Source organism: Zeus faber, assembly GCF_960531495.2.
Source record: "Zeus faber genome assembly, chromosome: 3".
Taxonomy (NCBI): Eukaryota; Metazoa; Chordata; class Actinopteri; order Zeiformes; family Zeidae; genus Zeus; species Zeus faber.
The window spans coordinates 38,923,135-38,945,034 of record NC_137190.1 but is presented as its reverse complement, the minus strand read 5'-3'; positions in this window follow the sequence as shown (position 1 = coordinate 38,945,034).

Genomic DNA, 21,900 nt, shown 5'->3' with positions numbered 1-21,900 from the left:
GATGAAGTTTGAAAGAAAGAATGAAGGAAAAACTGAAAGATTGAAATACTGAAAGAATGAATGAAAGATTAATTGAAAGATTGAATGAAAAAATGAAAAACTTAAAGAAAGATTGAAAGAAATATTGAAAGATAGATTGAAAGATTGAAAGAAAGAAAGATTGAAAGAAAGAATGAAAGAAAGATTGTAAGAAAGAATGAAAGTAAGAAAGAAAGATTGAAATATTGAAAGAAATATTGAAAGAAAGAAAGATTGAAACTAAGAACGATTGAAAGAAAGATTGAAAGAAAGATTGAAAGCTTGAAAGAAAGATTGAAAGAAAGATTTTAAGAAAGGTTGAAAGACTGAAAAAAAGAATGAAAGATTGAAAGAAAGAATGAAAGAATGAAAGAAAGATTGAAAGATTGAAAGAAATATTGAAAGAAAGAGAGAATGAAAATAAGAAAGATTGAAAGAAAGATTGAAAGTAATAAAGATTGAAAGAAATAACAAAAGAAAGATTGAAAGAAAGAATGAAAGAAAGATTGAACGATTGGAAGAAATTTTGAAAGATAGAAAAATTTAAAGTAACAAAGATTGAAAGAAAGAATCAAAGAAAGATTGAAAGATTGAAAGATTGAAAGAAAGATTGAATGTTTGAAAGAAAGATTGAAAGTATTAAAGATCAAAAGAAATATTTAAAGAAAGATTGAAAGATTGAAAGAAAGAATGAAATAACGATTGAAAGAAAGAATGAAAGAATGATAGAAAGATTGAAAGATTGAAAGAAAGATTGAATGTTTGAAAGAAAGATTGAAAGTATTAAAGATCGAAAGAAATATTTAAAGAAAGATTGAAAGATTGAAAGAAAGAATGAAATAACGATTGCAAGAAAGAATGAAAGAATGAAAGAAAAATTGAAAGATTGAAAGAAATATTGAAAGAAAGAGAGATTGAAAGATTACAAGATTGAAAGAAAGATTGAAAGTGATGAAGTTTGAAAGAAAGAATGAAGGAAAAACTGAAAGATTGAAAGACTGAAAGAATGAATGAAAGAAAGATTGAAAGATTGAATGAAAAAATGAAAAACTTAAAGAAAGATTGAAAGAAATATTGAAAGATAGATTGAAAGATTGAAAGAAAGAAAGATTGAAAGAAAGAATGAAAGAAAGATTGTAAGAAAGAATGAAAGTAAGAAAGAAAGATTGAAAGATTGAAAGAAATATTGAAAGAAAGAAAGATCGAAACTAAGAACGATTGAAAGAAAGATTGAAAGAAAGATTTTAAGAAAGGTTGAAAGACTGAAAGAAAGAATGAAAGATTGAAAGAAAGAATGAAAGAACGATTGAAAGAAAGAATGAAAGAATGAAAGAAAGATTGAAAGATTGAAAGAAATATTGAAAGAAAGAGAGAATGAAAATAAGAAAGATTGAAAGAAAGATTGAAAGTAATAAAGATTGAAAGAAAAAATGAACGAAAAATTGAAAGATTGATAGATTGAAAGAAAGATTGAAAGAAAGATTTAAAGAAAGATTGAAAGACTGAAAGAAAGAATGAATAAAATAATTAAAGAAAGATTGAAGGTTTGAAAGATTGAAAGAAAGATTGAAAGAAAGAATGAAAAAAAGATTGAAAAAAAGAAAAATTGAAAGAAAGATTGAAAGAAATATTGAAAGACTGAAGGAAAGAATGAAAGAAAGATGGAAAGAAAGATTGAAAGAAAGAAAGATTGAAAGAAATATTGAAAGAAAGATTGAAAGAAAGATTGAAAGATTGAAAGATTGAAAGATTGAAAGAAAGAATGAAAGAAAGACTGAAAGATTGAAAGAAAAATTGAAAGAAAGATTGAAAGATTGAAAGATTGAAAGAAAAATTGAAAGTTTGAAAGAAATATTGAAAAACTGAAAGAAAGATTGCAAGAAAGATTGAAAAAAAAGAAAGATTTAAAGATAGAATAAAAGAAAGATTGAAAGAAATATTGAAAGACAGAAAGATTGAAAGAAACAATGAAAGAAATATTGAAAGATTAAAAGAAAGAATGAAAGAAAGATTGAAAAATTGAAAGATTGAAAGAAAGACTAAAAGAAAGAAAGAACGATTGAAAGAAAGATTGAAAGAAAGATTGAAAGAAAGAAAGATTGTAAGAGAGAATGAAACAAAGATTGAAATAAAGAATGAAAGAAAGATTGAAAGAAAAAATGAAAGAAAGATTGAAAGAAAGATGGAAAGAAAGTTTGAAAGAAAGAAAGATTGAAAGAAATAACAAAAGAAAGATTGAAAGAAATAATGAAAGAAAGATTGAACGATTGGAAGAAATATTGAAAGATAGAAAAATTGAAAGTAAGAAAGATTGAAAGAAAGAATGAAAGAAAGATTGAAAGATTGAAAGATTGAAAGAAAGAATGAAAGAAAGATTGAAAGATTGAAATATTGAAAGAAAGAATGAAAGAAAGATTGAAAGTTTGAAAGAAAGAATGAAAGAATGAAAGAAAGATTGAAAGAAATATTGAAAGAAAGAATGAAAGATTAAAAGAAAGAATGAAAGAATGAAAGAAATACTGAAAGAAAGAAAGATTGAAAGTAAGAACGATTGAAAGAAAGATTGAATGTTTGAAAGAAAGATTGAAAGTATTAAAGATCGAAAGAAATATTTAAAGAAAGATTGAAAGATTGAAAGAAAGAATGAAATAACGATTGAAAGAAAGAATGAAAGAATGAAGGAAAAACTGAAAGATTGAAATACTGAAAGAATGAATGAAAGATTGATTGAAAGATTGAATGAAAAAATGAAAAACTTAAAGAAAGATTGAAAGAAATATTGAAAGATAGATTGAAAGATTGAAAGAAAGAAAGATTGAAAGAAAGAATGAAAGAAAGATTGTAAGAAAGAATGAAAGTAAGAAAGAAAGATTGAAATATTGAAAGAAATATTGAAAGAAAGAAAGATTGAAACTAAGAACGATTGAAAGAAAGATTGAAAGAAAGATTGAAAGCTTGAAAGAAAGATTGAAAGAAAGATTTTAAGAAAGGTTGAAAGACTGAAAAAAAGAATGAAAGATTGAAAGAAAGAATGAAAGAATGAAAGAAAGATTGAAAGATTGAAAGAAATATTGAAAGAAAGAGAGAATGAAAATAAGAAAGATTGAAAGAAAGATTGAAAGTAATAAAGATTGAAAGAAATAACAAAAGAAAGATTGAAAGAAAGAATGAAAGAAAGATTGAACGATTGGAAGAAATTTTGAAAGATAGAAAAATTTAAAGTAAGAAAGATTGAAAGAAAGAATGAAAGAAAGATTGAAAGATTGAAAGATTGAAAGAAAGATTGAATGTTTGAAAGAAAGATTGAAAGTATTAAAGATCGAAAGAAATATTTAAAGAAAGATTGAAAGATTGAAAGAAAGAATGAAATAACGATTGAAAGAAAGAATGAAAGAATGAAAGAAAAATTGAAAGATTGAAAGAAATATTGAAAGAAAGAGAGATTGAAAGATTAAAAGATTGAAAGAAAGATTGAAAATTATGAAGATTGAAAGAAAGAATGAAGGAAAAACTGAAAGATTGAAAGACTGAAAGAATGAATGAAAGAATGATTGAAAGATTGAAAGAAAAAATGAAAAACTTAAAGAAAGATTGAAAGAAAGATTGAAAGACAGATTGAAAGATTGAAAGAAAGAAAGATTGAAAGAAAGAATGAAAGAAAGATTGTAAGAAAGAATGAAATATTGAAAGAAAGAATGAAAGAAAGACTGAAAAAAACAAAGAAAGATTGAAAGAAATAAAGATTTAAAGAAAAAAAGATTTAAAGAAAGATTGAAAGACTAAAAGTAAGAATGAAAAAAAAGATTGAAAGAAAGATTGAAAAAAGAAAGAAAGATTGAAAGAAAGATTGAAAGAAAGATTGAAAGAAAGAATGAAAGTTTGAAAGAAAGATTGAAAGAAAGATTGAAAGAAAGATTGAAAGACTGAAAGAAAAAATGAAAGAAAGATTAAAAGAGAGATTGAAAGATTGAAAGATTGAAAGAAGGAATGAAAGAAAGATTGAATGATTGAAAGATTGAAATAAAGAATGAAAGATTGAAAGAAAGAATAAAAGAACGATTGAAAGAAAGAATGAAAGAATGAAAGAAGGATTGAAAGATTGAAAGAATATTGAAAGAAAGAGAGAATGAAAGTAAGAACAATTGAAAGAAAGATTGTAGGTAAAAAAGATTGAAAGAAAGAATGAAAGAAAAATTGAAAGATTGAAAGATTGAAAGAAAGATTTAAAGAAAGATTTAAAGAAAGATTGAAAGACTGGAAGAAAGAATGAATAAAAGAATTAAAGAAAGATTGAAAGATTGAAAGATTGAAAGATTGAAAGAAAGATTGAAAAAAGAATGAAAGAATGAAAGATAGATTGAAAGACTGAAAGAAATATTGAAAGAAGGAGAGAATGAAAGTAAGAAAGATTGAATGAAAAATTGAAAGATTGAAAGATTGAAAGAAAGAATGAAAGAAAGATTGAAAGATTGAAAGAAATACTGAAAGAAAGAAAGAAAGATTGAAAGTAAGAACGATTGAAAGAAAGCTTGAAACGAAAGATTGAAAGAAAGAATGAAAGAAAGATTGAAAGATTGAACGATTGAAAGAAAGAATGAAAGATTGAAAGAAAGAATGAAAGATTGAAAGAATATTGAAAGAAAGAGAGAATGAAAGTAAGAAAGATTGAAAGAAAGATTGAAAGTAAAAAAGATTGAAAGAAAGAATGAAAGAAAAATTGAATGATTGAAAGATTGAAAGAAAGATTTAAAGAAAGATTTAAAGAAAGATTGAAAGACTGAAAGAAAGAATGAATAAAAGAAATAAAGAAAGATTGAAAGATCGAAAGATTGAAAGATTGAAAGAAAGATTGAAAAAAGAATGATTAAAAGAAAGAAAGATTTAAAGAATGAAAGATTTAAAGAAAGATTGAAAGACTAAAAGTAAGAATGAAAAAAAAGAATGAAAGAAAGATTGAAAGATTGAAAGATTGAAAGAAAGAATGAAAGATTGAAAGAAAGAATGAAAGAACGATTGAAAGAAAGAATGAAAGAATGAAAGAAAGATTGAAAGATTGAAAGAAATATTGAAAGAGAGAGAGAATGAAAGTAAGAAAGATGGAAAGAAAAATTGAAAGATTGAAAGATTGAAAGAAAGAATTAAAGAAAGATTGAAGAAAGAAAGATTTAAAGAAAAAAAGATTTAAAGAAAGATTGAAAGACTAAAAGTAAGAATGAAAAAAAAGATTGAAAGAAAGATTGAAAAAAGAAAGAAAGATTGAAAGAAAGATTGAAAGAAAGATTGAAAGAAAGAATGAAAGTTTGAAAGAAAGATTGAAAGAAAGATTGAAAGACTGAAAGAAAAAATGAAAGAAAGATTAAAAGAGAGATTGAAAGATTGAAAGATTGAAAGAAAGAATGAAAGATTGAAAGAAAGAATGAAAGAATGAATGAAAGATTAAAAGATTGAAAGAAATATTGAAAAAAAGAAAGATTGAAAGTAAGAAAAATTGAAAGAATGAATGAAAGAAACAAAAAAAGACTGATAAAAAGAAAGAAAGTTTGAGGGATCAAAATATTTAAAGAAAGAAAGATTGAAAGAAAGGTTGAAAGATAGAATGAAAGAAAGATTGAAAGATTGAAAGTTGTAAAGAAAGATTGAAAGAAAGATTTAAAGAAAGATTGAAAGACTAAAAAAAAGAATGAAAGAAAGATTGAAAGGTTGAAAGAAAGAATGAAAGAATGAAAGAAAGATTGAAAGATTGAAAGAAAGATTGGAAGAAAGAATGAAAGTATGAAAGAAAGATTGAAAGATCGAAGGAAAGATTGAAAGAACGATTGAAAGAAAGAATGAAAGAATGAAAGAAAGATTGAAAGCTTGAAAGAAAGATTGAAAGAAAGATTTTAAGAAAGGTTGAAAGACTGAAAGAAAGAATTAAAGAAAGAATGATTGAAAGATTGAAAGAAAGAATGAAAGATTGAAAGAAAGAATATAAGAACGATTGAAAGAAAGATTGAAAGTAAGATTGAAAGTTTGAAAGAAAGATTGAAAGAAAAATTGAAAGAAAGATTGAAAGACTGAAGGAAAGAATGAGTGAAAGATTGAAAGAAAGATTAAAAGAAAAAAAGATTGAAAGTATTAAAGACTGAAAAAAATATTTAAAGAAAGATTGAAAGATTGAAAGATAGAATGAAAGAAAGATTGAAAGATTGAAAGATTGAAAGAAAGAATGAAAGAAAGATTGAAAGACTGAAAGAAAGAATGAAAGAAAGATTGAAAGACTGAAAAAAATATTGAAAGAAAGATTGAAAGATTGAAAGATAGAATGAAAGAAAGATTGAAAGATTGAAAGATTGAAAGAAAGAATGAAAGAAAGAATGAAAGAAAGATTGAAAGACTGAAAGAAAGAATGAAAGAAAGATTGAAAGTGCGAAAGAAAGAATGAAAGAATTAAAGAAAGATTGAAAGAAATATTGAAAGAAAGAATGAAAGATTGAAAGAAAGAATGAAAGTAATAAAGATTAAAAGAAGGAATGAAGGAAAAATTGAATGTTTGAAAGACTGAAAGAATGAATGAAAGAAAGCTTGAAAGAAAGATTGAAAGAAAGATTTTAAGAAAGGTTGAAAGAATGAAAGAAAGAATGAAAGAAAGAATGATTGAAAGATTGAAAGAAAGAATGAAAGATTGAAAGAAAGAATATAAGAACGATTGAAAGAAAGATTGAAAGTAAGATTGAAAGTTTGAAAGAAAGATTGAAAGAAAAATTGAAAGAAAGATTGAAAGACTGAAGGAAAGATTAAAAGAAAAAAAGATTGAAAGTATTAAAGACTGAAAAAATATTGAAAGAAAGATTGAAAGATTGAAAGATAGAATGAAAGAAAGATTGAAAGATTGAAAGATTGAAAGAAAGAATGAAAGAAAGATTGAAAGACTGAAAAAAATATTGAAAGAAAGATTGAAAGATTGAAAGATAGAATTAAAGAAAGATTGAAAGATTGAAAGATTGAAAGAAAGAATGAAAGAAAGATTGAAAGACTGAAAGAAAGAATGAAAGAAAGATTGAAAGTGCAAAAGAAAGAATGAAAGAATTAAAGAAAGATTGAAAGAAATATTGAAAGAAAGAATGAAAGATTGAAAGAAAGAATGAAAAAAAGATTGTAAGAAAGAATGAAAGAAAGATTGAAAGATTGAAAGAAAGATTGAAAGAAAGATTGAATGTTTGAAAGAAAGATTGAAAGAAAGATTTAAAGAAAGATTGAAAGATTGAAAGAAAGATTGAAAGATAGATTTAAAGAAAGATTGAAAGACTGAAAGAAAGATTGAAAGAAAGAAAGATTTATAGAAAGAATGAAAGAAAGATTGAAAAAAGAAAGATAGATTGAAAGAAAGATTGAAAGATTGAAAGAAAGAATGAAAGAAAGATTGAAAAAAAGATTGAAAAAAAGAAAGATTGAAAGAAAGATGGAAAGAAAGATGGAAAGAAAGATTGAAAGAAAGAAAGATTGAAAGAAATATTGAAAGAAAGATTGAAAGATTGAAAGAAAGAATGAAAGAAAGATTGAAAGATTGAAAGAAAGAATGAAAGAAAGATTGAAAGAAAGATGGAAAGAAAGATTGAAAGAAAGAAAGATTGAAAGAAATAATGAAAGAAAGATTGAACGATTGGAAGAAATTTTGAAAGATAGAATAATTGAAATTAGGAAAGATTGAAAGAAAGAATGAAAGAAAGATTGAAAGATTGAAAGAAAGAATGAAAGAAAGATTGAAAGATTGAAATATTGAAAGAAAGAATGAAAAAAAGATTGAAAGACTGAAAGAAAGAATGAAAGAAAGATTGAAAGATTAAACAATTGAAATAAAGTTTGCAAGAAAGTTTGAAAAAAGAAAGATTGAAAGAAAGAATGAAAGAAAGATTGAAAGATAGATGGATAGAAAGATTGAAAGAAAGAAAGATTGAAAGAATAACAAAAGAAAGATTGAAAGATTGGAAGAAATATTGAAAGATAGAAAAATTGAAAGTTAGAAAGATTGAAAGAAAGAATTAAAGAAAGATTGAAAGATTGAAAAAAAGAATGAAAGAAAGATTGAAATATTGAAAGAAAGAATGAAAGAAAGGTTGAAAGATGGAAATAAAGATTGAAAGAAAGATTGAACGATTGAAAGATTGAAATAAAGATTGAAAGAAAGAATGAAAGAAAGATTGAAAGATGGAAATAAAGAATGAAAGAAAGATTGAAAGATTGAAAGATTGAAATAAAGAATGAAAGTTTGAAAGAAAGATTGAAAGAAAGATTTAAAAAAAGAAAGATTGAAAGTAAGAAAGATTGAAAGACATATTGAAAGAAAGATTGAAAGATTGAAAGAAAGATTGAAAGAAAGAATGAAAGAAATATTAAAAGAAAGATTGAAAGAAAGATTGAAAGACTGAAGGAAAGAATGAAAGAAAGATTGAAAGAAAGATTGAAAGAAAGAAAGATTGAAAGAATGAATGATTGAAAGATTGAATGATTGAAAGATTGAAAGAAAGATTGAAAGAAAGATTGAAAGAAAGATTGAAAGAAAGATTGAACGACTGAAAGATTGAAAGAAAGATTGAAAGTTTGAAAGAGAGATTGAAAGACTGAAAGATAGATTGAAAGATTGAAGATTGAAAGATTGAAAGAAAGATTGAAAGAAAGATTGAACGACAGAAAGATTGAAAGAAAGATTGAAAGTTTGAAAGAAAGATTGAAAGACTGAAAGAAATAATGAAAGAAAGATTGAAAGACTGAAAGAAATAATGAAAGAAAGATTGAAAGAAAGAATGAAAGAAAGATTGAAAGAAAGATGGATAGAAAGATTGAAAGAAAGAAAGATTGAAAGAAATAACAAAAGAAAGATTGAAAGAAATAATGAAAGAAAGATTGAACGATTGGAAGAAATATTGAAAGATAGAAAAATTGAAAGTAAGAAAGATTGAAAGAAAGAATGAAAGAAAGATTGAAAGATTGAAAGAAAGAATGAAAGAAAGATTGAAAGATTGAAATATTGAAAGAAAGAATGAAAGAAAGACTGAAAGATTGAAAGAAAGATTGAAAGAAAGATTGAAAGATTGAAATATTTAAAGAAAGATTGAAAGAAAGAATGAAAGAACAATTGAAATAAAGAATGAAAGAATGAAAGAAAAATTGAAAGATTGAAAGAAAGAATGAAAGAACGATTGAAAGATTGAAAGATTGAAAGATTGAAAGAAAGAATGAAAGAAAGATTGAAAGAAAGATGGAAAGAAAGATTGAAAGTAAGAAAGATCGAAAGAAAGAATGAAAGAAAGATTGAAAGATTGACAGAAAGAATGACGGAAAGATTGAAAGATTGAAATATTGAAAGAAAGAATGAAAAAAAGATTGAAAGACTGAAAGAAATATTGAAAGAAAGATTGAACGATTGAAAGATTGAAATAAAGATTGAAAGTTTGAAAGAAAGATTGAAAGAACGATTCAAAGAAAGAAAGATTGAAAGAAATATTGAAAGAAAGATTGAAAGATTGAAAGAAAGATTGAAAGAAAGAATGAAAGAAAGATTGAAAGATTGAAATAAAGAATGAAAGAAAGATTGAAAGATTGAAAGATTGAAATAAAGAATGAAAGTTTGAAAGAAAGATTGAAAGAAAGATTTAAAAAAAGAAAGATTGAAAGTAAAAAAGATTGAAAGACATATTGAAAGAAAGATTGAAAGATTGAAAGAAAGATTGAAAGAAAGAATGAAAGAAATATTGAAAGAAAGATTGAAAGAAAGATTGAAAGACTGAAGGAAAGAATGAAAGAAAGATTGAAAGAAAGATTGAAAGAAAGAAAGATTGAAAGAATGAATGATTGAAAGATTGAATGATTGAAAGATTGAAAGAAAGATTGAAAGAAAGATTGAAAGAAAGATTGAACGACTGAAAGATTGAAAGAAAGATTGAAAGTTTGAAAGAGAGATTGAAAGACTGAAAGATAGATTGAAAGATTGAAGATTGAAAGATTGAAGATTGAAAGATTGAAAGAAAGATTGAACGACTGAAAGATTGAAAGAAAGATTGAAAGTTTGAAAGAAAGATTGAAAGACTGAAAGAAATAATGAAAGAAAGATTGAAAGAAAGAATGAAAGAAAGATTGAAAGAAAGAATGAAAGAAAGATTGAAAGAAAGATGGATAGAAAGATTGAAAGAAAGAAAGATTGAAAGAAATAACAAAAGAAAGATTGAAAGATTGAAAGAAAGATTGAAAGAAAGAATGAAAGAAAGATTGAAAGATTGAAATAAAGAATGAAAGAAAGATTGAAAGATTGAAAGATTGAAATAAAGAATGAAAGTTTGAAAGAAAGATTGAAAGAAAGATTTAAAAAAAGAAAGATTGAAAGTAAGAAAGATTGAAAGACATATTGAAAGAAAGATTGAAAGATTGAAAGAAAGATTGAAAGAAAGAATGAAAGAAATATTGAAAGAAAGATTGAAAGAAAGATTGAAAGACTGAAGGAAAGAATGAAAGAAAGATTGAAAGAAAGATTGAAAGAAAGAAAGATTGAAAGAATGAATGATTGAAAGATTGAATGATTGAAAGATTGAAAGAAAGATTGAAAGAAAGATTGAAAGAAAGATTGAACGACTGAAAGATTGAAAGAAAGATTGAAAGTTTGAAAGAGAGATTGAAAGACTGAAAGATAGATTGAAAGATTGAAGATTGAAAGATTGAAAGAAAGATTGAAAGAAAGATTGAACGACTGAAAGATTGAAAGAAAAATTGAAAGTTTGAAAGAAAGATTGAAAGACTGAAAGAAATAATGAAAGAAAGATTGAAAGAAAGAATGAAAGAAAGATTGAAAGAAAGAATGAAAGAAAGATTGAAAGAAAGATGGATAGAAAGATTGAAAGAAAGAAAGATTGAAAGAAATAACAAAAGAAAGATTGAAAGAAATAATGAAAGAAAGATTGAACGATTGGAAGAAATATTGAAAGATAGAAAAATTGAAAGTAAGAAAGATTGAAAGAAAGAATGAAAGAAAGATTGAAAGATTGAAAGAAAGAATGAAAGAAAGATTGAAAGATTGAAATATTGAAAGAAAGAATGAAAGAAAGACTGAAAGATTGAAAGAAAGATTGAAAGAAAGATTGAAAGATTGAAATATTTAAAGAAAGATTGAAAGAAAGAATGAAAGAACAATTGAAAGAAAGAATGAAAGAATGAAAGAAAAATTGAAAGATTGAAAGAAAGAATGAAAGAACGATTGAAAGATTGAAAGATTGAAAGATTGAAAGAAAGAATGAAAGAAAGATTGAAAGAAAGATGGAAAGAAAGATTGAAAGAAAGAAAGATTGAAAGAAATAATAAAAGAAAGATTGAACGATTGGAAGAAATTTTGAAAGATAGAAAAATTGAAAGTAAGAAAGATTGAAAGAAAGAATGAAAGAAAGATTGAAAGATTGACAGAAAGAATGACAGAAAGATTGAAAGATTGAAATATTGAAAGAAAGAATGAAAAAAAGATTGAAAGACTGAAAGAAAGAATGAAAGAAAGATTGAAAGATTAAACAATTGAAAGAAAGTTTGCAAGAAAGATTGAAAAAAGAAAGATTGAAAGAAAGAAAAAGAAAAAAAGATTGATAGATAGATGGATAGAAAGATTGAAAGAAAGAAAGATTGAAAGAATAACAAAAGAATGATTGAAAGATTGGAAGAAATATTGAAAGATAGAAAAATTGAAAGTAAGAAAGATTGAAAGAAAAAATTAAAGAAAGATTGAAAGATTGAAAGAAAGAATGAAAGAAAGGTTGAAAGATTGAAATATTGAAAGAAAGAATGAAAGAAAGATTGAAAGATTGAAAGAAAGATTGAAAGAAAGATTGAAAGATTGAAAGATTGAAATAAAGATTGAAAGTTTGAAAGAAAGATTGAAAGAAAGATTTAAAGAAAGAAAGATTGAAAGAAATATTGAAAGAAAGATTGAAAGATTGAAAGAAAGATTGAAAGAAAGAATGAAAGAAAGATTGAAAGATTGAAAGATTGAAATAAAGAATGAAAGTTTGAAAGAAAGATTGAAAGAAAGATTTTAAGAAAGAAAGATTGAAAGTAAGAAAGATTGAAAGAAATATTGAAAGAAAGATTGAAAGATTGAAAGAAAGATTGAAAGAAAGAATGAAAGAAAGATTGAAAGAAAGATTGAAAGAAAGATTGAAAGAAAGATTGAAAGACTGAAGGAAAGAATGAAAGAAAGATTGAAAGAAAGATTGAAAGAAAGAAATATTGAAAGATTGAATGATTGAAAGAAAGACTGAAAGATAGATTGAAAGATTGAAGATTGAAAGATTGAAAGAAAGATTGAAAGAAAGATTGAACGACTGAAAGATTGAAAGAAAGATTGAAAGTTTGAAACAAATTTTCAAAGACTGAAAGAAAGAATGAAAGAAAGATTGAAAGAAAGATTGAAAAAAGAAAGATTGAAAGAAAATTTGAAAGAAAGATTGAAAGAAGGAATGAAAGAAAGATTGAATGAAATATTGAAAGACAGAAAGATTGAAAGAAACAATGAAAGAAAGAATGAAAGATTAAAAGAAAGAATGAAAGAAAGATTGAAAAAATATAAGATTGAAAGAAAGATTGAAAAAAAGATTGAAAGACTAGAAGAAAGAATGAAAGAAAGATTGAAAGATAGATGGAAAGAAATAAAGATAGAAAAATTGAAAGTAAGAAAGAATGAAAGAAAGATTGAAAGATTGAAATATTGAAAGAAAGAATGAAAGAAAGATTGAAAGATGAAAGAAAGATTGAAAGATTGAAAGATTGAAAGATTGAAATAAAGATTAAAAGTTTGAAAGAAAGATTGAAAGAAAGATTTAAAGAAAGAAAGATTGAAAGTAAGAAAGATTGAAAGAAATATTGAAAGAAAGATTGAAAAAAGAAAGATTGAAAGAAAGATTGAAAGAAAGATTGAAAGACTGATGGAAAGAATGAAATAAAGATTGAAAGAAAGATTGAAAGAAAGAAATATTGAAGGAAAGATTGAAAGATTGAATGATTGAAAGAAAGACTGAAAGAAAGTTTGACGGACAGAAAGATTGAAAGAAAGAATGAAAGAAAGATTGAAAGATTAAACAATTGAAAGAAAGATTGCAAGAAAGATTGAAAAAAGAAAGATTGAAAGAAATAATAAAAGAAAGATTGAAAGAAAGATGGAAAGAAAGAAAGATTGAAAGAAATAACAAAAGAAAGATTGAAAGAAAGAATGAAAGAAAGATTGAACGATTGGAAACAATATTGAAAGAAAGAAAGATTGAAAGTAAGATAGATTGAAAGAAAGAATGAAAGAAAGATTGAAAGATTGAAAGAAAGAATGAAAGAAAGATTGAAAGATTGAAAGAAAGATTGAAAGATTGAAAGATTTTAATAAAGATTGAAAGTTTGAAAGAAAGATTGAAAGAAAGATTTAAAGAAAGATTGAAAGACTGAAAGAAAGAATGAAAGGCAGATTGAAAGAAAGATTGAAAGATTGCAAGAAAGAATGAAAGAAAGATTGAAAGATTGAAATATTGAAAGAAAGAATGAAAGAAAGATTGAAAGATTGAAAGAAAGAATGAAAGAAAGATTGGAAGAAAGATTGAAAGATTGAAAGAAAGATTGAAAAAAGAAAGATTGAAAGAAAATTTGAAAGAAAGATTGAAAGAAGGAATGAAAGAAAGATTGAATGAAATATTGAAAGACAGAAAGATTGAAAGAAACAATGAAAGAAAGATTGAAAGATTAAAAGAAAGAATGAAAGAAAGATTGAAAAATTGAAAGATTGAAAGAAAGATTGAAAAAAAGATTGAAAGACTGGAAGAAAGAATGAAAGAAAGATTGAAAGATTCAACAAATGAAAGAATGATTGCAAGAAAGATTAAAAAAAGAAAGATTGAAAGAAAATTTGAAAGTATGATTGAAGAAGGAATGAAAGAAAGATTGAATGAAAAATTGAAAGACAGAAAGATTGAAAGAAAGAATGAAAGAAAGATTGAAAGATTCAACAATTGAAAGAAAGATTGCAAGTAAGATTTAAAAAAGAAAGATTGAAAGAAAGAATGAAAGAATGAAAGAAAGATTGAAAGATTGAAAGAAAGAAAGATTGAAAGATTGAATGATTGAAAGAAAGACTGAAAGAAAGATTGACAGACTGAAAGAAAGAATGAAAGAAAGATTGAAAGATTCAAAAATTGAAAGAAAGATTGCAAGAAAGATTGAAAAAAGAAAGATTGAAAGAAAGATTGACAGACTGAAATATTGAAAGAAAGAAAGATTGAAAGAAATAACAAAAGAAAGATTGAAAGAAAGAATGAAAGAAAGATTGAAAGATAGATGGAAAGAAAGATTGAAAGAAATAAAGATAGAAAAATTGAAAGTAAGAAAGAATGAAAGAAAGATTGAAAGATTGAAATATTGAAAGAAAGAATGAAAGAAAGATTGAAAGATGAAAGAAAGATTGAAAGATTGAAAGATTGAAAGATTGAAATAAAGATTAAAAGTTTGAAAGAAAGATTGAAAGAAAGATTTAAAGAAAGAAAGATTGAAAGTAAGAAAGATTGAAAGAAATATTGAAAGAAAGATTGAAAAAAGAAAGATTGAAAGAAAGATTGAAAGAAAGATTGAAAGACTGATGGAAAGAATGAAATAAAGATTGAAAGAAAGATTGAAAGAAAGAAATATTGAAGGAAAGATTGAAAGATTGAATGATTGAAAGAAAGACTGAAAGAAAGATTGACGGACAGAAAGATTGAAAGAAAGAATGAAAGAAAGATTGAAAGAAAGAATGAAAGAAAGATTGAAAGATTAAACAATTGAAAGAAAGATTGCAAGAAAGATTGAAAAAAGAAAGATTGAAAGAAATAATAAAAGAAAGATTGAAAGAAAGATGGAAAGAAAGAAAGATTGAAAGAAATAACAAAAGAAAGATTGAAAGAAAGAATGAAAGAAAGATTGAATGATTGGAAACAATATTGAAAGAAAGAAAGATTGAAAGTAAGATAGATTGAAAGAAAGAATGAAAGAAAGATTGAAAGATTGAAAGAAAGAATGAAAGAAAGATTGAAAGATTGAAAGAAAGATTGAAAGATTGAAAGATTTAAATAAAGATTGAAAGTTTGAAAGAAAGATTGAAAGAAAGATTTAAAGAAAGATTGAAAGACTGAAAGAAAGAATGAAAGGCAGATTGAAAGAAAGATTGAAAGATTGCAAGAAAGAATGAAAGAAAGATTGAAAGATTGAAATATTGAAAGAAAGAATGAAAGAAAGATTGAAAGATTGAAAGAAAGAATGAAAGAAAGATTGGAAGAAAGATTGAAAGATTGAAAGATTGAAATAAAGATTGAAAGTTTGAAAGAAAGATTGAAAGAAAGACTGAAAGAAAGATTGAAAGATTGAAAGAAAGATTGAAAGAAAGATTGAAAGATTGAAATATTGAAAGAAAGAATGAAAGAAAGATTGAAAGATTGAAAGAAAGATTGAAAGAATGAAAGATTGAAATAATGATTCAAAGTTTGAAAGAAAGATTGAAAGAAAGATTTAAACAAAGAAAGATTGAAAGTAAGAAAGATTGAAAGAAAGATTGAAAAAAAGAAAGATTGAAAGAAAGATTTAAACAAAGAAAGATTGAAAGAAAGATTGAAAAAAAGAAAGATTGAAAGAAAGATTTAAACAAAGAAAGATTGAAAGTAAGAAAGATTGAAAGAAAGATTGAAAAAAAAAGATTGAAAGAAAGATTGAACGACTGAAGGAAAGAATGAAAGAAAGATTGAAAGAAAGATTGAAAGAAAGAAATATTGAAGGAAAGATTGAAAGATTGAATGATTGAAAGAAAGACTGAAAGAAAGATTGACAGACAGAAAGATTGAAAGAAAGAATGAAAGAAAGATTGAAAGAAAGAATAAAAGAAATATTGAAAGATTAAACAATTGAAAGAAAGATTGCAAGAAAGATTGAAAAAAGAAAGATTGAAAGAAAGAAAGATTGAAAGAAATAACAAAAGAAAGATTGAAAGAAAGAATGAAAGAAAGATTGAACGATTGGAAGAAATATTGAAAGAAAGAAAGATTGAAAGTAAGATAGATTGAAAGTAAGAATGAAAGAAAGATTTAAAGATTTAAAGAAAGAATGAAAGAAAGATTGAAAGATTGAAATATTGAAAGAAAGAATGAAAGAAAGATTGAAAGATTGAAAGAAAGATTGAAAGATTGAAAGATTGAAAGATTGAAATAAAGATTGAAAGTTTGAAAGAATGATTGAAAGAAAGATTTAAAGAAAGATTTAAAGAAAGATTGAAAGACTGAAAGAAAGAATGAAAGGCAGATTGAAAGAAAGATTGAAAGTAAGAAAGATTGAAAGAAAGAATGAAAGAAAGATTGAAAGATTGCAAGAAAGAATGAAAGAAATATTGAAAGATTGAAATATTGAAAGAAAGACTGAAAGAAAGATTGAAAGTAAGAAGAAAGATTGAAAGAAAGATTGAAAGAAAGATTTAAAGAAAGAAAGAAAGATTGAAAGAAAGATTGAAAGAAAGATTGAAAGAAAGATTGAAACAAAGATTGAAATAAAGAATGAAAGAAAGATTGAAAGAAAGATTGAAAGAAAGAAAGATTGAAAGATTGAATGATTGATAGAAAGACTGAAAGAAAGAATGACGGACGGAAAGATTGAAAGAAAGAATGAAAGAAAGATTGAAAAAAAGATTGAAAGACTGAAAGAAAGAATGAAAGTAAGAAGAAAGATTGAAAGAAAGATTGAAAGAAAGATTTAAAGAAAGAAAGAAAGATTGAAAGAAAGATTGAAAGAAAGATTGAAAGAAAGATTGAAACAAAGATTGAAATAAAGAATGAAAGAAAGATTGAAAGAAAGATTGAAAGAAAGAAAGATTGAAAGATTGAATGATTGATAGAAAGACTGAAAGAAAGAATGACGGACGGAAAGATTGAAAGAAAGAATGAAAGAAAGATTGAAAAAAAGATTGAAAGACTGAAAGAAAGAATGAAAGAAACATTGAAAGATTAAACAATTGAAAGAAAGATTGCAAGAAAGATGGAAAGAATGAAAGATTGAAATAATGATTGAAAGTTTGAAAGAATGATTGAAAGAAAGATTTAAACAAAGAAAGATTACATTTACATTTACATTTAGTCATTTAGCAGACGCTTTTATCCAAAGCGACTTACAAGGGAGAATAACATTCAGCTACATTGCGACAGAGATTAGTGTAACAACAACATTGGTGTAACAATAAATTCTGCAAGGTGGTGCTAAGTAATTGTAGATTAGGACAGGAGGTACTCACTGAAGAGTTGGGTCTTCAGGTGCTTCTTAAAGACAGAGAGGGAGGTCCCCGCTCTGGTCATTTTTGGCAGCTCGTTCCACCAACGTGGAAGATTGAAAGATTGAAAGAAAGAATGAAAGATTGAAAGAAAGAATGAAAGAACGATTGAAAGAAAGAATGAAAGAATGAAAGAAAGATTGAAAGATTGAAAGAAATATTGAAAGAAAGAGAGAATGAAAGTAAGAAAGATGGAAAGAAAAATTGAAAGATTGAAAGATTGAAAGAAAGAATTAAATAAAGATTGAATGATTGAAAGATTGAAAGAAAAATTGAAAGAAAGATTGAAGAAAAAAAGATTTAAAGAAAAAAATATTTAAAGAAAGATTGAAAGACTAAAAGTAAGAATGAAAAAAAAGATTGAAAGAAAGATTGAAAAAAGAAAGAACGATTGAAAGAAAGATTGAAAGAAAGATTGAAAGAAAGAATGAAAGTTTGAAAGAAAGATTGAAAGAAAGATTGAAAGAAAGATTGAAAGAAAGATTGAAAGACTGAAAGAAAAAATGAAAGAAAGATTAAAAGAGAGATTGAAAGATTGAAAGATTGAAAGAAAGAATGAAAGATTGAAAGAAAGAATGAAAGAATGAATGAAAGACTAAAAGATTGAAAGAAATATTGAAAAAAAGAAAGATTGAAAGTAAGAAAAATTGAAAGAATGAATGAAAGAAACAAAAAAAGACTGATAAAAAGAAAGAATGTTTGAGAGATCAAAATATTTAAAGAAAGAAAGATTGAAAGAAAGATTTTAAGACTGAATTAAAGAATTAAAGAAAGATTGAAAGAAAGGTTGAAAGATAGAATGAAAGAAAGATTGAAAGATTGAAAGTTGTAAAGAAAGATTGAAAGAAAGATTTAAAGAAAGATTGAAAGACTAAAAAAAAGAATGAAAGAAAGATTGAAAGGTTGAAAGAAAGAATGAAAGAATGAAAGAAAGATTGAAAGATTGAAAGAAAGATTGGAAGAAAGAATGAAAGTATGAAAGAAAGATTGAAAGATCGAAGGAAAGATTGAAAGAACGATTGAAAGAAAGAATGAAAGAATGAAAGAAAGATTGAAAGATTGAAAGAAAGATTGAAAGTAATAAAGATTGAAAGAAGGAATGAAGGAAAAATTGAATGTTTGAAAGACTGAAAGAATGAATGAAAGAAAGCTTGAAAGAAAGATTGAAAGAAAGATTTTAAGAAAGGTTGAAAGACTGAAAGAAAGAATGAAAGAAAGAATGATTGAAAGATTGAAAGAAAGAATGAAAGATTGAAAGAAAGAATATAAGAACGATTGAAAGAAAGATTGAAAGTAAGATTGAAAGTTTGAAAGAAAGATTGAAAGACTGATGGAAAAAATGAGTGAAAGATTGAAAGAAAGATTAAAAGAAAAAAAGATTGAAAGTATTAAAGACTGAAAAAAATATTGAAAGAAAGATTGAAAGATTGAAAGATAGAATGAAAGAAAGATTGAAAGATTGAAAGATTGAAAGAAAGAATGAAAGAAAGATTGAAAGAAAAAAATATTGAAGGAAAGATTGAAAGATTGAATGACTGAAAGAAAGAAAGACTGAAAGAAAGATTGACAGACAGAAAGATTGAAAGAAAGAATGAAAGAAAGATTGAAAGAAAGAATGAAAGAAAGATTGAAAGAAAGAATGAAAGAAAGATTGAAAGTTTGAAAGAAAGATTGAAAGAAAGATTTAAAGAAAGATTGAAAAACTGAAAGAAAGAATGAAAGGCAGATTGAAAGAAAGATTGAAAGTAAGAAAGATTGAAAGAAAGAATGAAACAAAGATTGAAAGATTGCAAGAAAGAATGAAAGAAATATTGAAAGATTGAAATATTGAAAGAAAGAATGAAAGAAAGATTGAAAGATTGAAAGAAAGATTGAAAGAAAGATTGAAAGAAAGAATGAAAGAAAGATTGAAAGAAAGAATGAAAGAAAGATTGAAAGTTTGAAAGAAAGATTGAAAGAAAGATTTATAGAAAGATTGAAAGACTGAAAGAAAGAATGAAAGAAAGATTGAAAGATTGAAAGATTGAAAGAAAGAATGAAAGAAAGATTGAAAGAAAAAAATATTGAAGGAAAGATTGAAAGATTGAATGACTGAAAGAAAGAAAGACTGAAAGAAAGATTGACAGACAGAAAGATTGAAAGAAAGAATGAAAGAAAGATTGAAAGAAAGAATGAAAGAAAGATTGAAAGTTTGAAAGAAAGATTGAAAGAAAGATTTAAAGAAAGATTGAAAGACTGAAAGAAAGAATGAAAGGCAGATTGAAAGAAAGATTGAAAGTAAGAAAGATTGAAAGAAAGAATGAAAGAAAGATTGAAAGATTGCAAGAAAGAATGAAAGAAATATTGAAAGATTGAAATATTGAAAGAAAGAATGAAAGAAAGATTGAAAGATTGAAAGAAAGATTGAAAGAAAGATTGAAAGAAAGAATGAAAGAAAGATTGAAAGAAAGAATGAAAGAAAGATTGAAAGTTTGAAAGAAAGATTGAAAGAAAGATTTATAGAAGGATTGAAAGACTGAAAGAAAGAATGAAAGGCAGATTGAAAGAAAGATTGAAAGTAAGAAAGATTGAAAGAAAGAATGAAAGAAAGATTGAAAGATTGCAAGAAAGAATGAAAGAAATATTGAAAGATTGAAATATTGAAAGAAAGAATGAAAGAAAGATTGAAAGATTGAAAGAAAGATTGAAAGAAAGATTGAAAGATTGAAATAAAGATTGAAAGTTTGAAAGAAAGATTGAAAGAAAGATTTAAAGAAAGAAAGATTGAAAGATTGAATGATTGATAGAAAGACTGAAAGAAAGAATGACGGACAGAAAGATTGAAAGAAAGAATGAAAGAAAGATTGAAAAAAAGATTGAAAGACTGAAAGAAAGAATGAAAGAAACATTGAAAGATTAAACAATTGAAAGAAAGATTGCAAGAAAGATGGAAAGTAAGATTGAAAGAAATAAAGATTGAAAGAAATAACAAAAGAAAGATTGAAAGAAATAATGAAAGAAATATTGAAAGACTGAAAGAAAGAATGAAAGGCAGATTGAAAGAAAGATTGAAAGTAAGAAAAATTGAAAGAAAGAATCAAAGAAAGATTGAAAGATTGCAAGAAAGAATGAAAGAAATATTGAAAGATTGAAATATTGAAAGAAAGAATGAAAGAAAGATTGAACGATTGAAAGAAAGATTGAAAGAAAGATTGAATGAAAGATTGAAAGAAAGATTGAAAGAATGATTTAAACAAAGAAAGATTGAAAGTAAGAAAGATTGAAAGAAATATTGAACGAAAGATTGAAAGAAAGGATGAAAGAAAGATTGAAAGAAAGATTGAAAGATTGAAATATTGAAAGAAAGAATGAAAGAAAGATTGAAAGATTGAAAGATTGAAAGATTGAAAGATTGAATTAAAGATTGGAAGTTTGAAAGAAAGATTGAAAGAAAGATTTAAAGAAAGATTGAAAGACTGAAAGAAAAAATGAAAGGCAGTTTGAAAGAAAGATTGAAAGTAAGAAAGATTGAAAGAAAGAATGAAAGAAAGATTGAAAGATTGCGAGAAAGAATGAAAGAAATATTGAAAGATTGAAATATTGAAAGAAAGAATGAAAGAAAGATTGAAAGATTGAAAGAATGATTGAAAGAAAGATTGAAATAAAGATTGAAAGTTTGAAAGAAAGAAAGAAAGATTGAAAGAAAGATTGAAAGATTAAACAATTGAAAGAAAGATTGCAAGAAAGATGGAAAGAATGAAAGATTGAAATAATGATTGAAAGTTTGAAAGAAAGATTGAAAGAAAGATTGAAAGATTTAAAGAAAGAATGAAAGAAAGATTGAAAGATTGAAATATTGAAAGAAAGAATGAAAGAATGAAAGATAGATTGAAAGACTGAAAGAAATATTGAAAGAAGGAGAGAATGAAAGTAAGAAAGATTGAATGAAAAATTGAAAGATTGAAAGATTGGAAGAAAGAATGAAAGAAAGATTGAAAAATTGAAAGAAATACTGAAAGAAAGAAAGAAAGATTGAAAGTAAGAACGATTGAAAGAAAGCTTGAAACGAAAGATTGAAAGAAAGAATGAAAGAAAGATTGAAAGATTGAACGATTGAAAGAAAGAATGAAAGATTGAAAGAAAGAATAAAAGAACGATTGAAAGAAAGAATGAAAGAATGAAAGAAAGATTGAAAGATTGAAAGAATATTGAAAGAAAGAGAGAATGAAAGTAAGAAAGATTGAAAGAAAGATTGAAAGTAAAAAAGATTGAAAGAAAGAATGAAAGAAAAATTGAAAGATTGAAAGATTGAAAGAAAGATTTAAAGAAAGATTTAAAGAAAGATTGAAAGACTGAAAGAAAGAATGAATAAAAGAATTAAAGAAAGATTGAAAGATCGAAAGATTGAAAGATTGAAAGAAAGATTGAAAAAAGAATGATTAAAAGAAAGAAAGATTTAAAGAATGAAAGATTTAAAGAAAGATTGAAAGACTAAAAGTAAGAATGAAAAAAAAGAATGAAAGAAAGATTGAAAGATTGAAAGATTGAAAGAAAGAATGAAAGATTGAAAGAAAGAA